Raw genomic sequence first — 27,220 nt, 5'->3', positions numbered from 1 at the left:
TTCCCCCTTTTGCTTTCCTTCCTGCTCCTTGAGCTTGCTCCCTGTAGGGCGCCTCAGGGGCCCTTGGAAATAACAGCAGGGGCATGGGACCTGGGAGCTTGGAGAAGCTTGTCACTGGCTGAGTGCCTGGGAGCTGGGCTGGGTGGAATGGCAGAGTCGCTGTGGCAGTTAATGCAGGCTGATTGCAGAGGCCTGAGTAGGGCTGGAGGAGGAGTAGCAATTAACTGCTGCAGTGACAGCCAGACACGGCTACTAAATGGGCCCGTTAGAGGGCATTAGTGAAACTCCAGGATGGTGGCCTGAGCAGAGACACACAATACGCTCCCTTGATGACTCCCTGGGGCTGGGCCTGGGGCTGGGGGAGGTTTACCTGAGACACATCAGGGAGGTGTGCCCCAAGGTGAGATCCACTTTAAAAGGGGAGTGCCCCTCTCCACACAGCCCCTGGAAGTGGGGTGCCTGTCTAAGGTCATTGACACCCAGCCAGCAGATAATGGCTTTAATGGGGCCATAGACGTAGAGCACTTAATGTGCTTCCCAGAGCAGTGCCAGCCATTAGCTCATTAGCTGAAAGCTCTGAGGCCCATTTCACAGATGGGGGAGGGGAAGGAAAGACAAAGTGATGTGTTAATGGTTAACCACATGGTTCTTTATCCAAAACCCTGACTCTCTGGCCTCACCCCTGGGACTCTTATGCCCCTTGAGACTTAGGACTGGGTTTTATTCATCATTGTATCTCCAGGATTTGTTGTTAGGCCTGGCACAGAGCAGGAGCTTTTAAGTGGTTATTGAGGAAGAAGATGAGGACCCAGCGGCAGCTGTGACACCCAGCCCAGGCTCCCCAGTGCCTTGGCCACATGGGGTGGTGGTCATGGAGTCCAGCAGACATGGGCTGGAATGCTGGTTGCATCACTGTGTGGTGTCTGCCAAGTTATCTAACCTCCCAGATCCTTGATTTCCGCATCTATAGAACGGGGATAATAATAGGACCTGTTCATGGAGCATGATGAGGGATAAATGAGACATCCTGTGCAAAGAATGTAGAGGGTACTTAGCTCAAAGGTGTGCTGGAAATGGTGTGGTGGTCCCCTTTGCTTTCATCATTACCCGTTTATTCGGTGAGTGACATCAGGAATACTGGTCTAAACAACAGCAGCTGTGGCTGCCGGAAGGTGACCCAGGGCTGGACTTGCAGAGGCAGCAGGAAAAGAGCAGGGGAAAACCCCAATGGAAAACCCAGACCAGCCTTATAGCAAACTTTCTGAGCCTGGGGTTCTCCTCTAGACATGCCAGGGGTGGGGCTCAATAACCTCTGAGGGCACTTGGGGCTCTCAGAGCCTCATGGCTGTCCAGGGAAGGGCTATTGTGTGAAAAAGGCAGGGCTGGCACTGCTGAGGAGCAGGCCCAGGAGGGGGACAGCCCAGAGGAGCATATCTGCACAAGAGTGGGCCTGAGTCTGGGCTGATAGATGTCAGTGGCTCTAAGAACATCCCCTGCTGACACCGTGTGCCCAGCCCATCCATCCCCAGGTAGAGCAGTGGGGGTTTGGGGACAGGGGCACCAGTTCAGAGAGAGGGCCCTGCCTTGTCCTCAGCTGTACCCACTGGAAGGGGGCTTCCTGGCTAGAGAGGTGGGGAGGGTGTGGAGGGTGTGCCGTCTTGCCGCAGTTGGGTTAGGGTTACAGCAAGAGCACCTCTCCCTCTGGGAGCCCAGCCCCCAGCCCCGCCGCCTTGCCCAACTCCAGAAGGAGCCACTCATACTCTGAACATAGAAGGGACCCACCAACCCCTTACTAATCTCGTGTCTTCTTCCTCTGCACCCATCATTGAGTGCTGCCTGCATCTGGGGAAACAGAGATGGGCACTCTCTCCAGTACACAGAAGGGGAAACCAAGGCAGAGGAAAGCTGAGTGACTTGCATTCTCCTGATAGTCTGTGGTTCTGTGGAGCTGAGGAGGGAAAAGCACATAGATGAATAAGGCGTGTCCTTGAGAACAGAGTCAAGTGCACCCGTGCCCCACACTTTCACTCACAGTCTACCTTCCTGCATCTCTTCTCATCTGACCCTTTTAGCAGCCCTAGGGAGAAGGCAGGACAGGATTAATAGGCCCGTTTTATAGATGAGGAAATTGAGGCCCAGAGAGACGCCACACTGCATTGAATGCTTTCATTGAACACTGTTTATTTTTAATGAAAATCAAGAATAGAAAACCACAAAGATAATACCTCAAATGCCCTGGGGCTCAAAGAGGGAGTTGTTGTTTTTATTGGTATTTGACTGCCTTCCAAGGTTGTGGAGTTTCCAGAATTTGTCAGCGCAGGGTCAGGCCCTGGGCAGGCCTCGGTGGCTTGTCTGCAGTGGTTCTGGCAACCATGGGCCTGTTTAGGAGCCAGCAGTGGGATGAGGTGTTGGGGCACCCTGCTGGGTTGGCCCCACGTGACTCGACATGCCTTCCTGCTGTCTGACCCCTAAGACCAAGGGGCAGGTGCTGGAGCTCCCCAGTCACTGTGTGGATCTGCCACCTTCCTCTGCTCTAGCTGGTTCACCTTGCCTGCTGTGGAGTGGTCCCACCTCATCCCCCAAAGCCCACTCCCCACCTCCCTCTGGGTAGGTTGTAACAGCACCCTGTGGTTGTCCAGGGCAGGCCACACCTGGCACCCTGCAGGCCACGATTCCCACCTTGCTTTGATGCCATTTGAGCAAAGGAGTCTACTGTGCTTGAGGCAACCTGCCCACCCACCCTCAGATTTCTCACCTGCCTCCTAGTCCCACGGCCTGGCCGTCTCCTATCCCTGAGCACCTAATTCCCCCATCCCCTCTAACGGAAGGGTGCGAAGCAATAGCGCAGTGCAGGTAAAGCTCTTCACCTGTGCTGGTCCAGGGGGAGTTCTGGGGGAAGGGTGGCCGTGTGTATTGTTCCTTGTCATTAGCATCATCATGCTGGGCCAGGGCACCGGAAAGTCCCCTCCGCCCACCTTAGCCACCCTTCCCAGCCTGCAGACTGAGGTAGTTCTGCATCTGCCTGCTCCTCCAAGCGCTGAGGCCCGTAAACCAGGGGAAAGGCATGGACTTTGGAGTGTCCCCACCACATAGCCCAGAGTGGGAGCTGAAGAAGTGAGTATGGAATAAATGAACATCGAGCTTCCTCCAGCTCTCAATTGTACTGCTCTGTATATGTCAGGCCTAGTGCTGCATGTTTATAGTCATTACCTCATTTATTCCTCATGGTAGCTCTGCACTTTACAGGTGAAGAAACAAGCTTGGAGAAGCCAAGCCACTTGCCATAGCAGTCAGGCTCTAGCGAGGAAAAGAAAAGGGCCCTCAAGTGTTTACAACAGATTTAAGTGCAGGGAATCTGTTTCACAGGTGATGCAGGAGCTGAGAGGCCAAACAGGATGTGCAGCAATGCATAAGAGGTGGCATGAGGCTGCTGCCATCCTAGGCTGCGGGGACACAGGGAGAGGCTGGGGGCTCACAGGCATGTCCTGCAGAAGCTGGAGTCACAGAGAGGGCGGGGGCAATACCCTGGGTTTTCTTGCCTCCTGCCCTCAGCCTCCACCAGTGCCTCCCATTGGCCCCTTGGATCCGAAGGCCGCTGAGCCAGGGCCTGGGAGACACGGCCCACAGGAGCCAGTCCCCCTGAGACACAGAGCAAAGCCTGAGGGACGGTTCTCAGGACGAATAAGGCCAGTGCACTTCCAACCAGTCGCAGGGTAAGAAGTGGGGCTCTCTCTGCTCCAGGCCGGCCTCACTCCCATGGGGCTCTGGAGTACCTGCTCTCTCCCACCTAGACTCTGCCCTTCCTGATTGCCCCCACCATCCCCCACGCCCCTATCCCCAGAGGACCAGCCCTGTGCCCACCACTAGCCCTGCGACCTCTGGATCCAGGGTCCCAGCAGGGAGGCCTGGATCCTGTGTGCCCACCCTCAGTCCCCCTGTCAGCCACTCTGGCCCTGGGCTGCTCCACAGTTGGTGCAGCCCAAGAAGGATGGCGCTCGCCAGCCGTCATGGCCACAGTGCTTCATAGCTGATGCCTTCCCTGACTTCCCTGTCCTCGTAGCCTCCAGTCCTACCCTCTCTCTCCGGCACCTCTCATGATGGGGTCATTCAGCTGAGCTCTAGTTCTCCAGCCTGAGCCATGCCCCCCAACCAGCTATCAGAATGGCAGAGCATGTCACACAGTCGTCTCCAGCCTCTGTCTCCACTGCCTCCATTCCATCCTCTCCTCTCCGCTGCCACAGAACCCTGGCTCTTGTCAAGATCCTCAGTGATTCTGAGTGACCCAATCAGCTGTCCCACTGTTGTCCTCATCTTCTTCCATGTTCAGCAACATCTGGCCCAGTTGGGACAGGCTCTCCTTTTGGGATAGTCTCTTCCCTTGGCCCCCACCCCGATTCCCCTCCTACTTCACTGCCTTCTCAGTCCCTTTCAAGGAGTCCTCCACTGCCTAACCTCTGACTGTTGGTCACGGAACCCCCGACCTCAGTCCGAGGCCCTCTTCTCTTTACTATCCACACTCTCTTCCTAGATCACCTCACCCAGGTTGGTTTTAAAGACCAACCACTTGCTGATGGCTTCCACATTTCTACCTGCAGCCTAGCCATGCCAGTTGGCTCCGCACTTGTTCCATAATGCCTGCCCAGTGTATTCACGGGGATAGATAACCACGCAGGCATCTCAATCCATCATGGTCGAAACAGAACTCTCTTTGTACCCCTAACCACCCAAAATCTTACCGGCAGTTCCTCCCCTCTCCCTCCCCGCTGCATCCAATCTGTGGCTCATCTCTTGAATTTATCCCCAAACCATCCTCTTACCTCCATTGTCACTGCCTTCATCCCAGGCCAGGCCATTGTCATCTCCCCTCTTGACCGCTGGAATAACCTACTCACGGTCTCTCCACTTCTATCTATTCAGACGGCGGACAGAATTATCTTTGTAAAACTTGAGTCAGGGTATGTCACCCCATCCTTAACATCCTCCCCTAGCTTCTCACTGCATCTAGAACAAACTCCAGACTCTTCGCAGGGACCTGCTAGGCTCTCCTGGATCTGGGCACTGCCTGCCTCTGCTCACTGGACCCCTCGCCCCCTTGCTCGTGGGCTCCAGACACAGAGGCCTTCCTGTGTCCCCTGAACATGTCCCGTTCATTCCCGTTCAGGGCTTTCCTCTGCCAGGAGTGCTCTGCCCAGGTCCTCAGGCCTGGCCTGGCCCCAGTCTAGAGGAGCTTCCCGTCCCAAGGACAGAACTCTACCCCCCACGTGACAGATGTGCGTTTCATGAGGATGGGTTCGCCCATCTTGTTTCCAGTTATATCTCCAGCACACAGTAGGCACTCAGTCCATATTTGTTAAGTGAATGAAAGATACCATTGTGAGAAAACTGAGTCCCCAAAGCAGGCTGCTGTTTGGTGATGGTTACAGAGCTGGGGGCAGCTGACCCATCCAGGATGCATCCCCAGGGCCTGCCCTGTCTCCACCTTGTCTGAAGGGGCTGGGGATGATGGCTGGCTCTGTGAGCTGAGAGGAAGGGCTGGGGGATAGGAGGCCTGACAGGCCCACTGATGTACCCGTAGACTCTCCCTCCTCCTGCCTGTCTGCCCATGATGGATGCTCAGCTCTGAGATTTTTTTCCCTTTATTCCTCCTCTCTCTCTCTTTCTCCCCACTGGGTCTTTTTAGGTGGTAATTACAGCCGAAGTGGACAATCTGTCTTTTTATTTTTAGGCTTTCATGCTCAGACACCAGGCCCTGGACAGCAAGTGCTGCCCAGAAATAGGTATCTGAGACCCAAGCGGGGCTCTGCTGGGGCTGCTGGTGAGCAGAGGTGATGGGGTGGTGTGAGGTGTTGATGTGCACACCCCTGCAACAGGCTGGGCCATGGGAAGAGCCTTGCTCAGGGAGCCAGGAGACCTGGGTCTGGCTACTTCTGCTCTGTAACCCTGAGCAAGTCCCTGGCCCTCTCTGGGCCTCGCCTTCCGGCCCGGCACAATGGTGAGCTCCACTGGCCCTGAGGTTTCCAGGGCGGAGGGCCCCAGGCTGGCCGGGAGGGGCTTTCCTGGCATCACTGTGCTGAGAGATAAAGGGAAGGATGAGCCAGCCCCAGAGAGACACCTGGACGGGGGCTATCCTGCCAATGAGTGATGGTCCTGCGTATTGTTAGAGTTTTCCTCTCCCTCTCTGTTTCTTCCTGTGGCCCTCCTTTCTCATTGTCCTCAGTTATATCTGGCTCATCCTTCCTCCTCGGGCTGCCCTCTCTCTGCTCCTGTGTTCGGTTAGGGCTCAGGGGACCAAACCATTGCCTGCACAGGCTGACAAACAGGAGGCTCCAGTCGCAGGGCCTCTGGCTCCAACAGGCTCATCTGTTTCCTCTAGGTGCCCCGGCCACAACCCAGCTGGGCTGACCTTCTCCTCCCCTGCCGGCTGCATTGGTGACCATATCCTCAGGGGTTCATCCAGATCTCCGCTCACTCAGTCACTTACTTATCTAAAAAATGTTCAGTGGGTGCCAGGCACTAAAGATGTGCCCTGAAAAGATGAAGAACTTTCTTTCTAATTGGAAGAGGCAGACCACAAACTTGTAACCAAATAGAGAAGTTGTAGATAAAGTTGAGTGCCATGAAGACAAAATAAAAAGCGAATGGCATAAGAGACGGGCAGGGGGTGGCTGCTTCTGACCGTGTGGTCAGAGAATGGGGACATTTGAGCTGAGACCTGCTGGACAGAAGGATGGTGCCTTAGGAAGACTGGGCCCCTGCTAACTGCTGGAGAGCAGGCGTGGGCCCCCCGGGGGCTGGGCTCTGGTGGAAGGGGCCAGCTGCCAGCTCAGGCCATCAGGAACTTGGCTTCCGTCAGTCTTCCCTCTGGGCCTGAGGAGGCCCTGGGTGCCTTAGGAGGAATCTGAGTTCAAGTCCAAGACCTCACACAGCCGAGTCCTCCCAGAACCAGCTGACTCCTGGACAGTCAGATCCCAGCCTGTGATGGTGGCTCTTCCCTCTTTGCTCTTTGGGGACCATGTTTGGAATCCTGGAGGACTGAGCTAGAAAGCTGCATGCAGACGAGTCCAGCCTGTGTGGACAGGGCTGGACATGGCCCAGGTCACACAGCCTATTGGTAACAGAGCGGGGACCATGGAGGTCTCCAGCCCCACAGGCTCCCTACCTTCTGCGAACATAGGCTTAGGAACATGGAAAGGGAGGGGTTGTGAGGAATACAATTCCAGGCTGCCTTCACCTCCATGAGGAGTTGGTGGCCTATTCTCCCAGCTCGGCCCAAGGGCAACGGGGACATTAGAGGTCTTTGAGGCCAGAGTGGTGGAAAAGAGGCTGGGAGATGGCGGGAGCAGGGCATAGTCCAACAGCCCCAGGCCGGCTCTATGGTGAGGAGCTGCAGCCATCCCCAAGTCCCAGCTGCAGGGCTGAGTCAGAACTTCTCTCTCAGGCAAGTCCTCAGGCCTCAGGCAGGGATTGGGGCAGCTGCCTCTTAGCAAGAGAAAACAGCCCATCCTGGGGGCTCAGCTAGGGGAATCCTAGGCGAGGTGGCTCCTGAATCTCCCGTCTGGAGTGTGTTGGGGGTGGAGGCCCAACTGGGCAGCCTATAGGCTGGTACTGCCTAGGTATCTGGGAAGCTTAGGGAAGGAGGCCTCTTTGCTCATGGCAAGCACTCCTCTCTGCACGCCACAACGACAGGGACCATATATCCAGTGCCCTCGCTCTGCCAGGCAAGCAATAATAGAGCAAAGAGTTATGGGGCCCGCACCATGTGCCAAGTACTACTCTAAGCAATTTACAGGTGGTAACCCTGTTAATTCACAAAACCTATGCTGCTCCTGTTTTACAGATGAGTAAACTGAGGCACAGAGCTGTAAAATCACTCGTCCAAGGTTGCAGAGCTGTAAGTGGTAGAGCCAGAATTTGAGCCCAGAGAGCCAGTCACTAGTCCCTCCCCTGTTTCCCCACTGCCTCAAGACTCAGTGCTGCAGCCACATACCCTGAGGGTAAGAGAAGTCACCTTTGTAGCATCATAGCATGAAACATACAGTGAAGCGGCTTCTGCCAGCACCCTCATTCCTGGGGTCCCAGAGCATCCCCTGGAGGAGGGTGTGGTTAGGCTCCCATGGCCCTGCCTGCTGGACAGGCAGAGGGATTGGCTGGACCCTCCGGCCTCCTTTGCTGCTGTGAATTCTGGCCCTGGCTCACAGCGCCCAGCTTTTGGTCGGCTCCCTTCCAAGTTCTTTTATTAATTCCCTCGCTCTCCAGCAAGAGAACTTTAATTAGCCAGGCCGCTTTATCTATATAAATACAAATGGATGGCGCTCACGGTGGGGCAGGGAAGTAAAAGGGGAGCTGGGCCAGCGGGTTGCCTAGGGCAGAGGAAGTGACAACTGCGCCTTCCCAGCAACCAAAAATATGACTTTAATATCGTGTGCACGTGCGTGCGTGTGTGTGTATTCCGCGAGGATGGGTGGTCCACAGAGTAATGGCTGTGGGCGCTCTGTGTGCTGACACTTCATGATGGGAGGACAGATTTCCAGAGCTGGGCTGCTTCTGCTTTTCTGGAACGTCTACATCTCCCTTACCTAGGTGTCCACTCATCGGCTCTCCCCTCCCTCCCATCCTGCCCCAGGAAGACAGGGAATGCACGACAAATCACCTTGTTCAAGAAGCTCACTTTGAATTTCAAGGACTTCTACCAGGGGTAGGGGCAGGGGGATGAGCCGATGGCAGCTGAAATCCTGGTTCAGCCCTGAGAGGCTCAGTATCAGAGAACAGATCCCAAGATGCACCTCTGTCTTGCTTACATGTGGACCCCCAAAGGTCAAACCTTTCTCACTGAGTCTTGAGGTGGTGGGGACACAGGCAGTTAGGAGCGCTGACTCTAGTGACAGCCTGTTGAGGCTTAAATCCCGGCTCTGTTCCTTATAGCTGTGCAACCTTAGGTAAACTGTTTTACAGCGTGGTGCCTCAGTTTACTCATCTGCAAAAAGAAAGCATTATCGGTTGCAAGGATTAATGGGGTTATCACACTTAAAATGCTTAGGAAAGTACCTGGCACATGGTGAGGGCCCCATAACTCTTTGCTCTATTACTGCTTGCCTGGCAGGATGAGGGAACAGGATGTAAGGTCCCTGTGTGGTTGACTCATTTATGTCATAGTTGAGATCATGGTAGATGGTGATGGTGAGGGAGAGCATGACAATGGTAATAATAAGAATGACAGCATTTCTTGTTATGATGGCTGACATTTACTTATCACGGGCTGGGCACTGTTCTAAGCACTTTCTCTTTGTCATCTCATTCAGAACCAAGGCGTGTCTAGCTGGGGAGACAGGACCCATATGATGAGAGGTCTGATGATAAACAGAAATGTTGTGAGTGGAGGAGACCGACAGAGGAGGGGACAGCTCAGTAGGCCGGGGTGATCCAGGACGGGTTCCCTGGGGAGGGAGGGGGCTGCAGCCAGCCCGCTCCATTCTTTCCAGAAAGCTGTATTAACTTGGGGCCTCCTAGGTGAAGGGAGGAGGGGAAAGCATAGGGAAGTTCCTTCTAATAGCCAGAGCTTCTTACAAGGTGACAGACTGCCTTTGGTGGAACACGTTTCTTGTCATGGGAAGCAGGCGGGCAAAGCCTAAGATAACACAGGTAAGAGATGTTCTGGAGGGGGTTTCTGAACTGGGTGTGGCGGAGGAAGTTGATAGGATGTGAGTTGTGTGCCCCTTCTCATTCTAGGAGTCTACCTGTCCAACCGTGCTTACAGGCACACGCACACATACATGCACTGCAGGCTAGTACTGCCCAGGTATCCAGGAAGCCCAGGGAAGGAGGCTAATTTTGCTCATGCCAAGGCCCTCTCTCTGCACATCACAACCACACAAGGACCTTACACCCAGTGCTTTCATCCTGCCAGGCATGCAATAATAAAGAGTTATGGGGCCCTCATTTTAAGGATGATAACAATCTTACTCCTTGTAAACTATGATGCTCCCATTTTACAGATGAGTATACTGAGTGGTTAAAATAACTTGCCCAAGGTCACACAGCTATAAGTAGTGGAGCCAGGATACAAACCCAGGCAGCCTGTCACTAGAATCCATGCTCCTAACTGCCTTTAACACACACCACCACCACCATCGTCATTATCACCATCTCACACGATATTTCTCTGCTCTTGGCATCAGTCAAACCTGTCCTTCATCGTAGGAGGCAAAGGCTGGGGCTAGGATGAGAAAGGCAGTAAGAAGACAGCAACTGGGTAAGGGAAGTGGGGAGAGGAGACCTGTGTCATCCTGGGGATGTTGTGTCCAGGACAGGAACAGGCTGTGAGATCAAATCCTGGCACTTAGCAGCCGTGGGACCTCAGGCAAGCCGCTTTCCCTGTCTGTCTTAGTCGTCCAGCTGTGAAATGGTGAAGATCTGATGCACAAGGTATCAGATGGGCCCGGCACATGCAGAGGGGGTCCCCTCAACAGTGTCTGTGAAGCAGAATCTGAGTCACAGGATTTTCTGGGGAAGTGAGTTCCCCTTGGCTCCTCCTCTTGCACCCCATCTGGGCCACAGAGAGGGGCTAGCACGGTGCTGGCCCTCAGCCACCCAGCCTAGTGGAGCCCAGGAAGAGGCACCAGTGTCCCGGGCCTGGAGCACGGTGGCCCAGCAGATGCAGAAAACTCTCGTGTCATGGCAGCTTTTCCGAGCAGAGCCCAAGAGTGGCAAACTCTATTCTTAGCCATCAACCCATCACGTGGAGAGAAGCGTGTCATTAGTGGAGAGGGAGGGAGGAGCTGCCAGATTTAACCCTGCGAGGGCCAGAGAGCCACAAAGAACTGGAGGAGAAACCCCTTGCAGCTGGGGAGGGGAGCAGTTGGAAATTTAAGTTGGAGTCAAGGGAGCATCCCGTAAGGGGCACTGCGGATGGACACTCACTGGACAGATGCAATAACCAAGGCCCCAAGGAGAACTTGCAGGGGAGGAAAGTGGCCCTAAGAGGAGAGGGGCTGAGAATTCCATCCGCTCTCACGGTTTCCTGAAGCAGACAGTCTCAGAGATGATGTGAAGAGCCCTGCAGGAATCAGGAGACCAAAGCTACTCCCATCTCTACCACAAATGTGTGTGGCTCGGGATAAGTCACAGCCCTTTTCTGGCCCTTGGACTACATCTGAGGCATTCAACTTAATGATCCCTATATTCTGGCATTTTGTGACATGAACCCAAGCGGGGTCAGAGCTGAGAACATCACCCAAGACTCTGGTCAAACCTCTCACAGGGCCTGAGGGCGGCCAAGTCATTTTCTTGCCCACTAGAATCCTATGGTTGTAACAGGACATTTATCCCAGGTTCTTTGTTCATGTGCCCTATGTACACTATTCTCTTAATGTAATTTGTCAGCAGATCTAGCCACAAGGGACTGGGACACAGGTTAGACTAGTTTGACGGCATTGAATGGGGCAAAGCTAGATGTGAAGGGGAGGGAAAGTCCCAGAGGAGCTGCGGGTAGCCTGAGTGCTTCGCACCTGGGTGGGAAGCAAGGGGACATCCTGGAAGGCGGACTCCTGCACTGACTCGTGCCTCGGGGGAGCCAGACATCCAAACATGCTTGTTCCCTGTGTGGCCTTCTGCCTCCTCTTTTCAACCTCCCTCCTCTTTGCCCCTAGCTTGGTCTCGCCTCCTCAGCCGAGCTGTAAGCTCCAGGAGGGCAGGCAGCCTGCCCTCTCCTCCTCCCCCCAGGGGCCATCGCGGGCACAGCCAGTGCTTGCTCAGGGCTGGGCTCCTTGTCCTGCCAAGCCCGCCGTGAGCCCACCCTCCGCCTGCTCGGTCCCGCCTGCCTGGCCCCTTGCCCCTCAGCCCCGCTGTGCTCTCTGCAGACCACTCACTTCCTTTCCAATTAATCACTGCTGGTCTCCGGCCATGTCCTTCCCTCCCCAGCTCATTTGCCTAAAGAAATGAGTTGCTTTGTTGAGGAGAGGCAAATGCTTCCCAGCTCTATTTCCTCTCTCCTCTTCCCAGGCTGCAGAGGCATGGGGGCCAGGGGCCTTTCTGAGGCTCCCCGGGACCAAGAGGAGGGGGCACTCCTGCAGGGAGAGCAGCCTCAGTTTCCCCATGTAGATCAGAACAAGCAGTTCCCCGTGCGCCCTGCAAGAAGAAAGTGCTTGGAGGCCCTAGTGGGGGTGGGAAGGAAAAGGTGGTAAGTGCCAGGCCTTCTGCGTACCCCTGCCCCACCGGACTGCAGCAGCGAGGACGCGGCCGTGCTGTTTCATGAAGCTAATGAGCTTTGGATCCCCAAACTGGAGGACAGAACTTGTCAGCTGGCCTCTCGCGAACAGCAGATACGGAAACCCCATGGTTCAGGACATGACGCGTCATGTCATGAGGGGAGAAACAGGAAGGAGACGGTATTGAAGGGTTCTCAGTGGGTGAGGCTGCAGGGAGGAGAGGGGTTCCACCATGGAGGGGCTCCTGGGCTTCTGACGCTGCCCAGAGAACTGTGGGGTGAGCTAAGCTTTCGGCTGTCGCCCTCCCTTCTATCCAGACCCATTGGACCCCTCCAAGTGCAGCACTTGCCCATGGGGACCAGGTCAGGGATGGTTCCCGGGGTGGGCTTGACTCCATCCAGCAACTGACAGGGCTTGAGGTCACACAGGCATGGGTTCAAACCCATACCAGCTGCACAAGCACAGGACAGGGCAATGTCTCTGAGCCTCAGTTTTCCCATCTAAAGAATGGAGTTAACAGTAGCCCCAGTCTCTCAGTGTTGTTAGAGAAATAGCAGAGGTCCTGCAGCTAGAGCACTCAGGATAGTGCCTGGCACACAGTAAGTGCCCTGTAAATAAAACATTAGCTATGATTTATTATCGTTATTATCAGAATCTCCTCCTTCAGTATGGGGATGCAAGCAATTGAGAGAAGCAGCATTACAGGGGAGCCTTGAGTTGACTCACTTATTTTTCAAAGTAAATTATGTACAAACTGCTATTCTGTTACTGCTGGTGAATGTGGCACTGAGACCTCTCCTGACTGATGGAGACCCGGTGTGGGGTCCAGCACCGGGGCTGAGGGACCCGCCAGCTGTCCCAGGCCACCAGACACCCAGGGGTCATGAGCTGCGGAGAGGAAACTCCATCTGTCAGTCCTGGAATTCAGTCTTGTGGAAGCCGTGCCCTCACCAGGGGCCTGTGTTGTATTGGCCATCCCAGCTGGGCCTGTGATAGAGCAAGCTGTGCTGAAAGACTCCAGTCCCAAGCTGGGATGCAACCAGCCACACTCCCTGTTCTGAGCCTGAGGTGCCCCCTCTGCCCCCCACTTACTGCCTAAGTTTGAGTCTTAGGGGAACAGCCTGGGCCCCCAGTGGCTCAGGGCTGAGCTACGGTAAGCAGAGAACCTCAGAGACTCTGGGCTTAGACCAGGAGACATTCAAGCAGACAGATTCCTGCTGAGGAAAGTTGCATCTCCCAGGCCACTGCCCATGAGGAGCTTCTGAAGCTGCAGAAAGAGCAGTGCTCAGGGTCGGGGCTCTGCGACAGGACTGGCACTCTCCCTCCTTGCTCTGCTTATTGTTACCTCCACCCTGGAAGGAAGAACTGGACTAGAGCTCCCCTGTGATTTAAGATCCCTTCCAGATGAAACAACTGAGAAGCTGTAGCAGCAAAGGCTGAGAGAGGAGGGGCGGCAGATTTGAGGTGGAGACAGCTGGCCTGACAGGCCCTGGCTTTCCTGCCTGTGAAATGGAACTCTTCTCTTCCTTCCTCCGGTGTGCTCCAAGGTAGGGGATGACATGGGGACTTTAGGAACCCTGCCAGCCCTGGCTTCTATGTACTAGGTGACCCTGGGGTGCTGACAGGTGAGACCCCGGCTGGGCTGGGATCTCTCTGGGGAGAAACCTGGAAGACACAGCCTAGGATGCAGCAGGTACGGGCTTGAGAAGGAGGGTGTGGGTTACCGGCTCCAAGAAGCAACCTTACGAAAAAACAAAATTAAGATTTACGCAGCACTTAAAACACAGTTACAAAGCAGAGTAACATCTAGTATTTCATTAAATTAATCCAACTTCTTCACAGGCTCTTATCACTCCTTGCTTACAGGTGAGAAAACTGATGCTTGAAGAGGCTAGGTGCATTCCCCAGAATAGGGAGGACCTTCCTGGCTTTACCATTTTGCCAGAGGTCTAGCTGAGAGAGACCTCAGGACCATCCTAGGCAGTTAGATATGATAGCAGGGCTGCCACATACAGCTGGGCAGGTTGTTTACTGCACAAAAGTGCCCGGTTGAAGGGGTGATAATGGGGCTGGGATCCAGCCTCACTCTGCTCACCAAGCCACACTCTCCAACATGGGGCTGTATCTGCCCAGAGCACAAAGCGACCACATGGCCCAGTGGCACCACGAGTGGACTGCACTGTGGGCTGCTCCCAGCCTCAGTTTCCTGAATTGAAACACAAGGCGAATCCTCCATCTTCCAAGCTCCCCATCTCTCAGGGGAAATGAGGTCAGTGAGTGGTTGAGAAAATCAATACACTACAAGTGCTTTGAGCTCCTTGGAGATAAGCTTCTTGACAAAGAGGGAGGTGATTAAAGGCAAGAGCGCTTTCTCTGTGGCACTGATATGGATCCTCGCAGAGTGGGTCAAGATGTCTGGGATGGGTGTGGGCGTGACAGATGCTGGCCTGTGGACACTGGCTTCTGCAGCCATCCCTCCCTTGTGCCTCCCTGGTTTCTGAGCTCACTGTGTCTCTCCCAGTGACGTACACGTTGTGGGAGATCAATATACATTTGTTCGCACTGAATTGAATTGTCTGCATATTCCTATCATCACTTCTCCACTGTGCTTCCTCTACAAAACTGCAGTAACCCACTAAACGCGCCCAACACTGGACTGGGAGTCTGAAAACTGGGTTCAAAACATTCTCTGCCACCAATATACTGCTACCTCTGAACTCTGCCCCTCCTGGGACCTCAGTTTCCCATGTGCAAAGCCAGGCATTGGATAAGATAGCCAGTGGGGCTCCCTCCCTCACAATGCAGTCTGCAGCTGTGGATGTACATGCATCTACACAGAGCCCCCGCTTTAGTCTTTGAAGGCAACCAAGATAAAACGGAGCCTAATCCGCACCAGGGAGATGGGTCCTCTGCCCGAGGGGCAGCGGGCACAAATTGGGCCGTCGTGTTGCATTACTTCCGCCAAGTTGGGCCCCACCATCTCACCTCCATCCCCCGGTGAACAGGGACAGTGATGGGCAGACAACGTGGTGGGGGCAGGAGGCCCATGCCGCCACCAGGCCCCCTGACTCCACCATCAAAGGTGACAGGCAAGGGAGGGGGCCCAGCCAGAGAGGATTTTTAATGACCCCAAATCCTGGCAACTCATTATGTCTCTGATAAGGCAGTGGGAGCTGTCACTCCGAGATGTAGCCAAGGAGGCTCCCTAGAGAAATTCTGCCGCCTTCTCGCTAATCTTCTTATAAACATTGTTATTTATTTTTTCTTATTTTATCCGACATGTGTCAAGCAGCCCCTGCTAAGCCTGTGACATCTCCAGGGAGGGTGGAGGACATTTGAGGATGGCCTGTCGCTCCCCCTCCTCCCCCGTTCTGCTCCTTCCCCAACCCTCAGCAGCACAGCCCCCCCGTAGGCCTGTTCTCTGGCCGGCCAAGTTTCTGCCCCAGGCAGGCAGCTTTGCAACACCCGCAGGAGCTGGTTCTTGGGCTAGGAGACCCTGGACATCTGGGAGCTGGCCATCAGCTAGGAGATTGCAGGCTGTGCCATCGGGGGCTGTTTCCAAGGAGGAGAGGAAGGGCTGCATGCCACCGCTGGCATCTGGGGTACCACACAGTTGCGCTGGGAAGCCCCTGGGCTCACTCTGAATGTGTCTGGTTAACACCCAAGTAGCAATCACTGCATCTGCCACTGATTACGACTCTGTACCAGGCACCGTGTTCAGTGTCCTTCACACATTAATGCTAACGCTCTCCTTCACTGTTCACAGTAAAGGCACTGTGAGGTTGGTACTAGCAACAGTCCTATTTTTAGGGGAGGAAACTGAGGCCCAGGGAGGTTAAACCACTTGCTCAAGGCCGCTCAGGCAGGAAGGGCAGACTAGGAATTTGAACTCTGGTGCCCAGAGGCAGAGCTAGTACAGTGCTCACCCACACTTTCCATGGGTGGCTTCCTTTGAACGCTCCTGTGATCCTGGGAGAGAGGCAAAGCCAGGAATTTTCTCCACATGTCACAGATAAACAGGCTCAGGGAAGGCACGTGACTTGCCTAGAGCCCCAGCACCAGGACAAGAACCCAGGTCTCTGGCTTCTGGTTCAGAGTTCTTTCTGGAAGACCTCAGGACAGCTTCTCCTGGATTTTGTCCTATGTTCTGGGGTGCTCAGATCCTGGGGGGGGGGGGGGGCGGAGCAATGCTGGGGTATGGAGAGAAGACCATAGAACTTCCACAGGGCACAAGGAAGAGCCCAGAAGGTCTGGGAGACCCCTCTCGACTGTAGTTCCTGGCACACATTTGTGATAAGCCTTTTGGATCACTCACAATGGATTACTATAAAGCAGGCTATAAAAAGTGGATACAGCACCATCCCATCTTAGTGACTATATGGTTATATGTGTGCATATGTATGCAGTATATCTATATATTGCAGAGGGAACAACAGGTTGAGTTTGCTGCTTTCAAAATAACCTAACTTAAGGCCAGTGTTTTAACATTCCACGTCTGGGGGATCCTGATTCCGGAACAAGGCACATGGTTTTTTTAAAAAATTTTTAAATAACTTTGGTAGCACAGAGAGTTCCTACGACACTTCACCCACCTCTCTCTTATGCTAACAATGTCAACATCTTGCTTAACTTCAAATTTCACCAGTTTTTCTATTGGTAAAAGCTGGAGTTTCATCACATTACATCAGGGTACATGACACATGACATCAACAGGATTTCTCACTGGTGAGGTTAACCTTGATCGTACGTTCAGGTGGTGTCTGCCAGGTTTCTCTACTGCTGTGTTATTTTTTCCCTCTCCATATTCTATTCTTAGAAGCAAGTCTCTAAGGGCAGCCCTCACTCAAGAAGAGAGGAATTAAGATCCACCCCCTGAACATCAATGCATTTGTGGACACATGTTAAAACCACCATAGTAATTAAGTTGTAGGGGGGTGGGGAGCAACTTTGAGGCTATGCACATGTCCTATTTCTCCTTAAAGTTTTGCCCACTAATGTAAGCATCCATGGCTGGATCCAGCCTGCAGCAATTCCTACCTTGATGTCCCAATGGTGATTTTCTCCTTTCCTCACTCCTTCTACTTTAATAGTTGGAATTCAATATTTTTGTTGTTATTTACTGTGTTGCTCAAATTGTTCCAGCTTTGGCTGTTGGAAGCTTTTGCAGTTTGACCCTTCTCTTCTCTTGACATGGCCCTATCAGGTTTTTGTGTTTTGTTTTTTGGCAGAATTTTTTTTTTTTAAAGATATGTCTGTTGTGACTTTTTGGTTTTGTTGGGAGGGGGGTTGCTGTTTGTTGTTTCTAACACTATCTTACTTCCTGGCACCACAAAATGCTCCAGGATCGTTTTAACTTTTCTTGGCCCAGCCCTAGAATCAGCCATTTCTTCAAGAATCCCAGTCCCTTTTACTGGAAAATGTTATTAATAAACAAGAGTTGGGTTCTAGGAAACACATTTTTGATGTCAACTTTTTCATGAATAAAGCATCCTGAACTTGATATCTGGAAATGAATTGGCATCCTGCGTAACTCAGGGGTCGTTATACACTGCAATTGTATATGCTTATGTAACGTGCCTGGACTGCCATGTCTCCCTTGAGTCTCACCTGTAGGATAACCTTGAAAGGTCCTTGTGAGGGTGAGGGATGTTACTCTGGGTTCAAATCCATACCACTGTTTTGTTTTGGTTTTTTTTTGCAGTACGCGGGCCTCTCACTGCTGCGGCCCCTCCCACCGCGGAGCACAGGCTCCGGACGTGCAGGCCCAGCGGCCACGGCTCATGGGCCCAGCCGCTCCACGGCACGCGGGATCCTCCCAGACTGGGACACGAACCCACGTCCCCTGCATCAGCAGGCAGACTCCCAACCACTGCGCCACCAGGGCAGCCCCATACCACTGTTTTGATGGTATATAGCCTGATCTCCAGCTAACCTCTCTATAAACACTCACTTTTCATCCACATGGTCAGGATGTACAAGACAGAGTTTAACACGTCTCCCAAAATGTCGATGAACCATCTGGGAAATATTAAATTGCGATTTAATGATTCTTCTCAGGTTTTACTCAATTATAAATTTAATATTCTTGACATTTTCCTTCACTCCTATGAAACCTCTGAGACTCCAGAGACAAGGGAGAGAGCCCCAGAAACAACCGTGTGATTGCAAAGGAGCTAAGGCGGGCAAAGTTCCTCACCTCTCTTGCTAGCTTCCCACGCATCAAACGGGAACAATGAAAACAAATGAGAGAGTGATGAGAAAATGTAATAGAAATCATTCTGAATCATTACTGTACTGTTTGCACGACATGAAGAGCTCAGCCTCAGGATCCAGACAGACCTGGGTTCAAAACCTGGCTCCATCACCACCACCTGTATAATGGGCAAGTGGGCTCACTTCTCTGGGCCTCAGTTGTTTTGTCTGTAAAATGGGGTACCAGTTCCTACCTCAGGGGGTTGTCATGGGATCACATGCGATCATCACAGTCAACTGATTAGCACAGATCCTGACCGATACTCAATGACCATTAGTAATAATAGTAACAGCCACACTTAACAGTAAGAACAGAGTCCCAGTGACCAGTCAATGGGAATGTGATCCGGGTCATGCTGCATGAATTTACCATCAAAACAGGCATGAAATTTAAGTATTTGTCATTCATATTTTTAAATGCACTTTATCTTTTAGAGCAGTTTTCAGTTAACAGCAAAATTGAGCAGAGGTTAGAGTGACTTCCCACATACCCCCTGCCTACTCCCCAGCCTCCCCCACTATCAAAATCCCTCACCAGAGTGGCACATTTGTTAGAACTGATGAACCTACATTGACACATCGCCACCGAAAGTTCACAATTTACATTAGGATTCACTCTTGGTGTTGTGCATTCTACAAGTTTTGACAAATGTGTAATGACATGTATCCACCATTATAGTGTCATACAGAATACTTTCACTGCCCTAAAAATCCTCTGTGCTTTGCCTATTCATCTCTCCTCCCCCACCCCCAAATCCCTGGCAACCATTGATCCTTTTATTGTATCCATAGTTTTGCTTTTTCTAGAATGTCATGTCGTTGGAATCATACAGTCCGTAGCCTTGTCAGATTGGTTTCTTTCACTTAGAAATATGCATTTAAGTTTCCTCCATGTCTTGTTATGGCTTGGTAGATTTCTTTTTAGCACTGAATAATATTCCATTCCACACTGAATGTACCACAGTTTATTTATCCATATACTTACTGAAGACATCTTGGTTGCTTCCAAGTTTTGGTAATTATGAATAAGGCTGCTATAAACATCTGTGTGCAAATTTTCGTGCGGACCTAAGTTTGCAGCCCCCTTGGGTAAATACCAAAGAGTGCAATTGCTGGGTGGTATATGGTACGAGTATATTCAGTTTCATAAGAAACTACCAAACAGTCTTCCAAAATAGCTGCACCATGTTGCATTCCTACCAGCAGTGAATGAGAGTTCCTGTTGCTCTACATCCTCACCAGCATCTGGTGTTGTCAGTGTTCTGGATTTTGGTCACTGTAATAGATGTATACTGATATCTCACTGTTGTTCTGCTTTGCAATTCCCTGATGACATATGATGTGGAGCATCTTTTCATGTGTTTATTTGCCATCGTATATCTTCTTTTTTTAAAAAAATTAATTAATTAATTAATTAATTAATTAAATTTTGGCTGCGTTGGGTCTTCATTGCTGTGCATGGGCTTTCTCTAGTTGCAGCAAGTGGGGGTTACTCTTCATTGCGGTGCACGGGTTTCTCATCGTGGTGGCTTCTCTCGTTGCGGAGCACAGACTCTAGGCACGTGGGCTTCATTAGCTGTGGCACGTGGGCTCAGTAGTTGTGGCTCACGGGCTCTAGAGAGCAGGCTCAGTAGTTGTGGCACACAGGCTTAATTTCTCCGTGGCATGTGGGATCTTCCCAGACCAGGGCTCAAACCCATGTCCCCGGCATTGGCACGTGGATTCTTAACCACTGCACCACCAGGGAAGCCCTGTATATGTTCTTGGTGAAGGTCTGTTCAGGTCTTTTGCCCCCTTTTTAAATCAGGTTGTTTGTTTTCTTGTTGTTGAGTTGTAAGAGTTATTTGTATATTTTGGAAAATCAGATATGTCTTTTGCAAATATTTTCTCCCAGTCTGTGGTTTTTCTTCTCAGTCTCTTGACAGTGTCTTTCATAGAGCTGAAGTTTTTAATTTTAATGAAGTCCAGCTTATCAATTATTTCTTTCATAGGTTATGCCTTTAGTGTAGTATCTAAAAAGTCATCACCATACCTAAGGTCATTCAGATTTTCTCCTACGTTATTTTTAGGAGTTTTATAGTTTTGCATTTTACATTTAGGTCTATGATCCATGTTGTGTTAATTTTTGTGAACTGTGTAAGGTCTGTATCTAGACTCATTTTTTTGCATGGGGATGTCCTGTTGTTCCAGCTCCATTTGTTGAAAAGCCTATCTTTGCTCCATTCACATGTATTTTTACCTTGAGTTTTTCAAAGGACACCCCTGCATGGAGTCCCCCACGTCCCCCAGACACTCCCCTCATCCGCGGCATTGTTCCAGTAGGGAGAAGCCCTTTGGAGAGAGACCTTGGGCCTGACCGCCAGAGCCCTGATTGGGGAGGATCCTTCAACCCGGCATCCGCTCGAGGTCAGGGATGGGGGCGACGTGCTGAGCCAGGAGACCGGTTTGGGGGAAGGTGGTTCTCAGTGCAGGGCTCCTGAGGGGTGACTAGTCTCCAGGTTGGAAGGAGGAGGTCTGACCAAGGGGGCCTCGTGGTAGGGGAGACGGCAGCCTCAGAGCCCAGGGCTGGCCGACTCCACAACCAGGCCCGCACAGACATTCGCACATGCTCACCTTCCCAGGAACCTGGATAGCTGCTTATCAGACCACACCAGGCCCAATCAATTAAGCTCTCCCATTGCCACCTCCCCTCCTGGGTTTAATTTGGGGCATCCAGCTCATCAGCAGGCTGGAGGCGAGGATTTCTGCTCTGTGCAGATCTCAAGAGTTTGGTGAGGAGGCAGGTTCTGTGGACACGGGACTGCATCCTCCTGCCCCCGGCCAGCACCGTGGGCTGGCAGCACCTCAGGCCTTTGTTCCTGAGGCCCGGGTGCATGTTTCTCCATCAGAGAGCTCAGTGTCTTGGTCCTCTGAGCATAAGGTGGGGACCCCAGCCCCAGCCTGCCCCCCAACCCTGTGGTTTGGGCTGGAAAGAATGGCTCCTGGAGACCCAGGCCTCCCTCCTCCCTTTCAGGGCCTGTCTCCTGTATAGAGGAGCTAGGCTCACTCATGGCATGTTCACACCGTGAGCTGGGCACAGTGCCGGCCCCTTCCCAGCCATGGGGCCTCAGTGCATCCCAAAACAAGCCCACAGAGCTGGCATCACCACTCATTCTACAGATGTGAAGCCCAGGAAGGTGATTCAGCAGGGTGGACAGGGCCACTTGCCAGCTCAGAACATGTCATTGAGGCGTCCCAAGCCTCAGTTTCCTTACCTGTAAAATGGGACTAATCATACCTCCCTCACTGGCCTGCTGCGAGACATACATTAGTTCATGGAGATGAACACGGTTGCAGCTTGCGTTACATGGTGGCTTGAATTACCGTCACTGCAAGTGGCTGCCCTGGGGTCTGAACCAGGAACATCTGGCTCTGAAGCTCAGGCTCTTTCCTCTACCCACACTCCTGGTCCCCAGTAGACAGCTAGAGCAGGTCCTAAAGATGGGCTTCCAGGCTTCCCCGGGAGAGAAGCAACCTGTGGGAGTGTGTGTACCTACCTTTCAGGAGAGAGCAGACAGCTGGAAGAGGAGCAGGATGGGAAGCCTACCGCTGTGGTCCTGTCCTGCTGTCAGTCATGGTTCTCTGCATCGTTCTCTCACGTGGGCAAGGGCCAGGCCCAGAGGGAGCTGGGGACCAGGCCAAGGTCACACAGGGCCCAGGCCGCCCCTTCCAGAGGGGCCATCCTCTGGACGAGCAAAGGCCTCACGTCTGCTGCTCTGTAACCACTGAGCACACCGTGTGCGTGTCCATTGGGTTGGACAGAGTGTCCCCAGGGCGTGAAATTCATTTTCTTTATGTCCGATGGAGGATTGACTGCTTGGCTGAAATCCAACAAATCGTAGAGAAACAAGCATAGCCATGGCTCTGGTGTCTGTGTGGCACACACTAACACACACTCAGTCACACACTCACAGCCTTGCACACTCACATACATACACGAATTCATACACACACCCTCCCAGTCTTGCCTGCACAAGCATACTCACACTAGCTCATACTCACACATATAATCTCATTCATTCACATTCACTTGTAGTCTCTCACACATGCATTCACACTCATCTTGCGCATACACTTGTACTTGCTCTTGTTCACACATTCACAGTTTCACACTTGTGCACACATCCTCATACACTAACGTAAATCACACACTTCCACACTCTCACACTTCGCATGGCTCTTGGACTCCCAGTTCTGCAACATCAGTGATGCTCTCCCAAACATGGGAAGGTCCAAGCAGAAACGACTGCCCATTCCCCTCCCCAGATCTCATCATTTGCCTGAATCCTTCCAAGCCCAGCTGCAGACTTGCCTTCCCCAGGAAGGCTCCCGACTTCACCCCTTCCCACTAGCCTGCTGGGCCCTCTCCTTCCTCTCTGGGCTCCTCTAAAGTTAACAGCAGCATGTTTCTCTGTTCTTGTCCGGCAGCCAGTGTTTGCTGAGCATCTATTATGTGCCTGCCATGGTGGGTCCCATGGTCTCTTCCACTGGATGGAGAGAGCCCCTTGAGGGCAGGGAGCGTGTCACACCATCTGTGCCCGAGCACTTAGGAGGGGCCTGGGCACATGGTACGTAAGCACCTGTGTAGAGTAGATGAAGGCATGCCTCCCAGGGTCCTGTTGGCCAGTGTGCTTCCAGCGACAAAGCATTTGCCAAAGCTAGCTCTTCCTCCTGTCATTCCCTCCTCCCAGCGCACCCTTCCCACACACGCCCACCTCCCCCTGCACATCTATGCAGATCTGGCCCAAGTGCCATCTCCCCTGGGAGGGCTTTGCTCAGTCGACTCCCAGAGACAGTCTGCTCTGCCTGTCTCCCCACGGGACCCCCCGGCACCTCGAGGACAGGACTAGGTGTCCACAGAGCCCTATACAGAGCAACTTCAATCAGGTTTTGAGTTGAGCACTCCAAGTTGTGCTTTCTCAGTGGAAAAGGCTTTCTCTCCAGAGTGATGAGAGCCAGCCACAGCCTCAGTCCTCCCTCTTCGCTAAAGCCCAGGTCCCCTCGGATGTTGCAGTTTGCAGAGATGGGACAGACTCTTGCCCGGGGCTTGAGACTCCACCCACTTCTTCCTTCCTATCTCTTTGAATGTCACTTTCTTCAGGAGGCCTTCTCTGCTACCCTGAATCTATTTAGGTGCCCTGCTCTGGGTCCCCCAGCCCCCATCATGGCTCTGTCCTGCTCTAGTATAATTTCCTGTTCTGCATCTGTTGTCTCAGCCTGTGTGCACCACAGAGACAGATGTTTTGTCTGTCCTCATCCCTGTCACAACTCCAGGGCCCAGCATGTACTCAGTACACAGCAGGCATTCAATAAATGCTGTGGGCAGGGAGGGAGGAGCAAAATATCCACTGGTTTGTCTTCCCCTCCATGGTCTTACAGATAGTAAAGGTGAAGGGAATCCTGGTTTTCCCTTTCTACAATGCAACCCCTCCTGGGTGAGGGTCCACCTTGGGCCTATGAGTCTCAACCCTTCTTTGGAACCTTCATTCCCTCACCAGATATCCCCTGCCCCCAGCACTTTCTCTGGTGCCTGAGTGTCCCCAACTTGGTCATCTGTGCTGTAGGCCACATTACCCAGAGGCTATGCCCGGAGGTAAGGAGGACAAACCAACCCCACACCTGGGAGACCCCTGACCTGGGGAGAGATGGCTCCAGCTAATTCCCGGATTCCCAGGCCGTTGCCACCCAGTGACAGTGCTGCATCTGCTTCCTTTGATAACCTAGGCTCTTGGTGGAGACAGTTGGAGCCTCTTTAAGCACTGTCCAGGGAAAGGAAGACAGAGCAGGCCTCTTTGCCTCTGGGCACAGGGAGTCTAGAGAAGACAGCTCTCACCCCTTCCTGGGTCTGCAAAGCTGCCAAAGGGGATGATGGGAACTGGGGCGGGGGTAAGAGGCCACTGTGTCCTGATGGCATAGTCCGGGGCACATGGTCTGGCCCAGATCGGAGTCCTGGCTCTCAGTCTCCCTCAGCGTGTGGCCCTGACTGAGTCAGGTAACTGTGCATCTCCTTGGCATGGTGCCCATTGCAATTGCCTCTGCCGGAGTGTCTCCCTCCCTCGCAATTCAAAAGGTGGAAACTTTCTCCATTCTTTGAGCCTGAGGGCAAACGCCACTTCCTCCAGGGAGCCTTCTCTGATTATCCCAATTGCCGTAATTTCTTCCTCCACTGAGCTCTCAGAAGCTCCTCTCTGAGTGGCTTACATATGGCTCTGCCCATACTTCGGTCTTGCAAAGAGGTACTCATGGCTGGGAAGATTGTAACCTGAACAACTCTAGGGGGTGCCTTTCACATTGCAGCTTATATAAGCGGCACCCTTGGGAGCTGTGCAGTGCCAAACCTGTGCGACTCTACATGGCAGGCCTCCTGGGTCCTGCCTCTAAGGACTGTGCCAAGGATCCCATGGGATTCTGAGCCCGGGCTCAGTAGGACAGATGAGGGCACTCCTTTTCTTCTGCTCAACTTGTTTTTCTTCTCCAGCTACTCCCTTTCCTCAGGTGCTCTCACTCAGGCCCATGGCTTAAAATACCATTTCTAAGGTGATGACTCACTCTCAAATTGACGTCTGTAGCCCTAACCTCTGCCCCGAGCTCCAAATTCATATCTCCAAGTGTCTGCTGGGAATCTACACTTAGAGGCGTCACAGGCATTGCAAATTTAATTCGGCCAAGCCAGCCTCTTGATTCCTGCCACACACCTGTCCTCTCATTCTTCTCCGTTTCAGTACACCATCAACTCTCCGGCTGAAATCCTCAGAGCTATCCTTGATTCCCCCTTTCGTTCACCCTCTACAGCTAGCCCATCAGCTTGTCCTGTCACCCAGCTTACAGAATACGTCCTGGATCCATCTCCAGATCTCTGCTGCCTCTGCCATCACCTACTTACTCCAAGCCACCATCATCTCTCCCCTGTCTTATGGGGTTCCCTCAAGAGCAGAGCACAAGAGAAGGATTTGGGTGCACGCAGGTCATTCATGTGGGAGATGAGGCAGGAAAGAGGAGAAGCCAATCCAGGGTGTCCTGCTGCTACTGCCACTGCGGAGCACCATGGCCAGCCCCACCCTCAGGAGAGTCTCTCCAAAGAACAGCAGCCTGGGACATCTGATTATTGACTTTCCTCCCCATTGATAGACAGTCGCCTCTCGAGTCCTGAATTCCCTGTCCCCTCCTACTCCCAGGCTGTCTTGTGCAGCTGAGTGAGCTCTTCACGGGAGAAAAGCAGAGGAGCCGCAAGCATGTGGAGGTGTGTGTCCTCAGCTCACCAGCGGCAGCTGAGTCACCAGTGGCCAATGGGGAGCAGCGTGGGGCACCAGAAGCATCTGGTATAGCTCCCACAGCCCCTGCCACCCTCGCCGATCTGCGCCAGGGTGATCTTGTAAAAGTACAAATGGACCCTATCTCTTCATTACCTGAGACCTTTAAAAGGTCCCCATTAACCATGAGGACAAAACCTTGGCTGTGGCTGACCAGGTCACCCTCAGCCTCCCTGCCTCCCTGCTCTCATCCCTACTCTCTCTCTAAGCTCCAGGCACACTGGCCTTTTGGTGCCTCAGACCCCATAAAGTTACTCCCGCCTTAGGGCCTGTGCCATTGCCCGCCCTCTCCCTGGACCCCCTTTCCCCGCAGTCTGCACACAGCTGGCTCTGGGTCGTTCGAGTCCACACTCACAGGTCACCTCCTTAGAGAGCTCTTCCCCGGCCCTGTGGTCCCCCAGCCCCATGCTCTCTAGAATCTCATTCCTTTTCTTCTCCTCAGAGCACTCACATCTAACTCATTTACTTATTTATCTACCTGTTTATCTCCAGGGCCCAGCCCAGCACCTGGCATGTAGCAGATGCTCAATAAATGCCTCCTGAATGAATGAATTGAATGGGTCAGGTTGTCCCAGAAGCAAGCAGAGCCTGAGTCAGGGATTTTGTGTACCTCCTAGATTAGAGAATGCTCTCTGATGAGCCCTGTAACAGAGTTAGGGAAGCAGATTAGAGCAGGAGGAAAATGTAGGCAAGGGTGTGGGTGCAGCCTAGCCTCAGACATCCCCCACCAGGGGAGGGGCGTGGCTCTGGAGACTAATGCGCCACCTTTAGACAAGGGTGACTCCTTTTGTATCCTTGAGGGCTGCCCAGGTGGAGGCATGGGATGTGGGGAGGGAGGCCATTAGCAGTGACACTTGCAGCACCACGGGGAGAAGTGCATGGGCCTGGTGAGGGCTTAGGGAGGTTCACTAGCAGCATTCATGTCAGGAACAGACTGCCCTCCTGCCGCTCACAGACCCCAGGGCTGAAGGGGCCGCTCCTCTCAGGCTAGGGTCTGACAGCAAGGGGATGGACCAGATGACCTCTGTAAGCCCCCTTTAGCACAAGAAGTCTACGCGTCCCACAGTGCCAGGAGAATGGTGCCCGTTGGCCTAAATGGAGGCAGTCAGCCAGGATATCTCAGGGAGCAGAAATCCCTCGTGAGTACCAAGTCAGGCTCCTGATGGCCCATCCCTGTCTCCAAATGCCTCCTCATAACTGACCTGCATCCTGCTTGCTGCCTCCTGAGCCCACTTTCTCTTTGTGTTTTCTCACTGGCTATGAGAACAGTGGGTGGGCATCTTCCTCAAAACAACCCCCAAAGTCCCCTGCCCCATCTGTAGATCTCTGAAGCTGTTTGATCAGAGCAGTGGATGGCCATCCCATCCACCCATTACCGACTATAGTCGTTTCTCACTGCAGCACCAGTTCAATCCT

Source organism: Hyperoodon ampullatus (genome assembly GCF_949752795.1).
Source record: "Hyperoodon ampullatus genome assembly, chromosome: 1".
NCBI lineage: Eukaryota > Metazoa > Chordata > Mammalia > Artiodactyla > Ziphiidae > Hyperoodon > Hyperoodon ampullatus.
The sequence above is the reverse complement of the archived record's forward strand: the minus strand, read 5'-3'. Positions refer to the sequence as shown.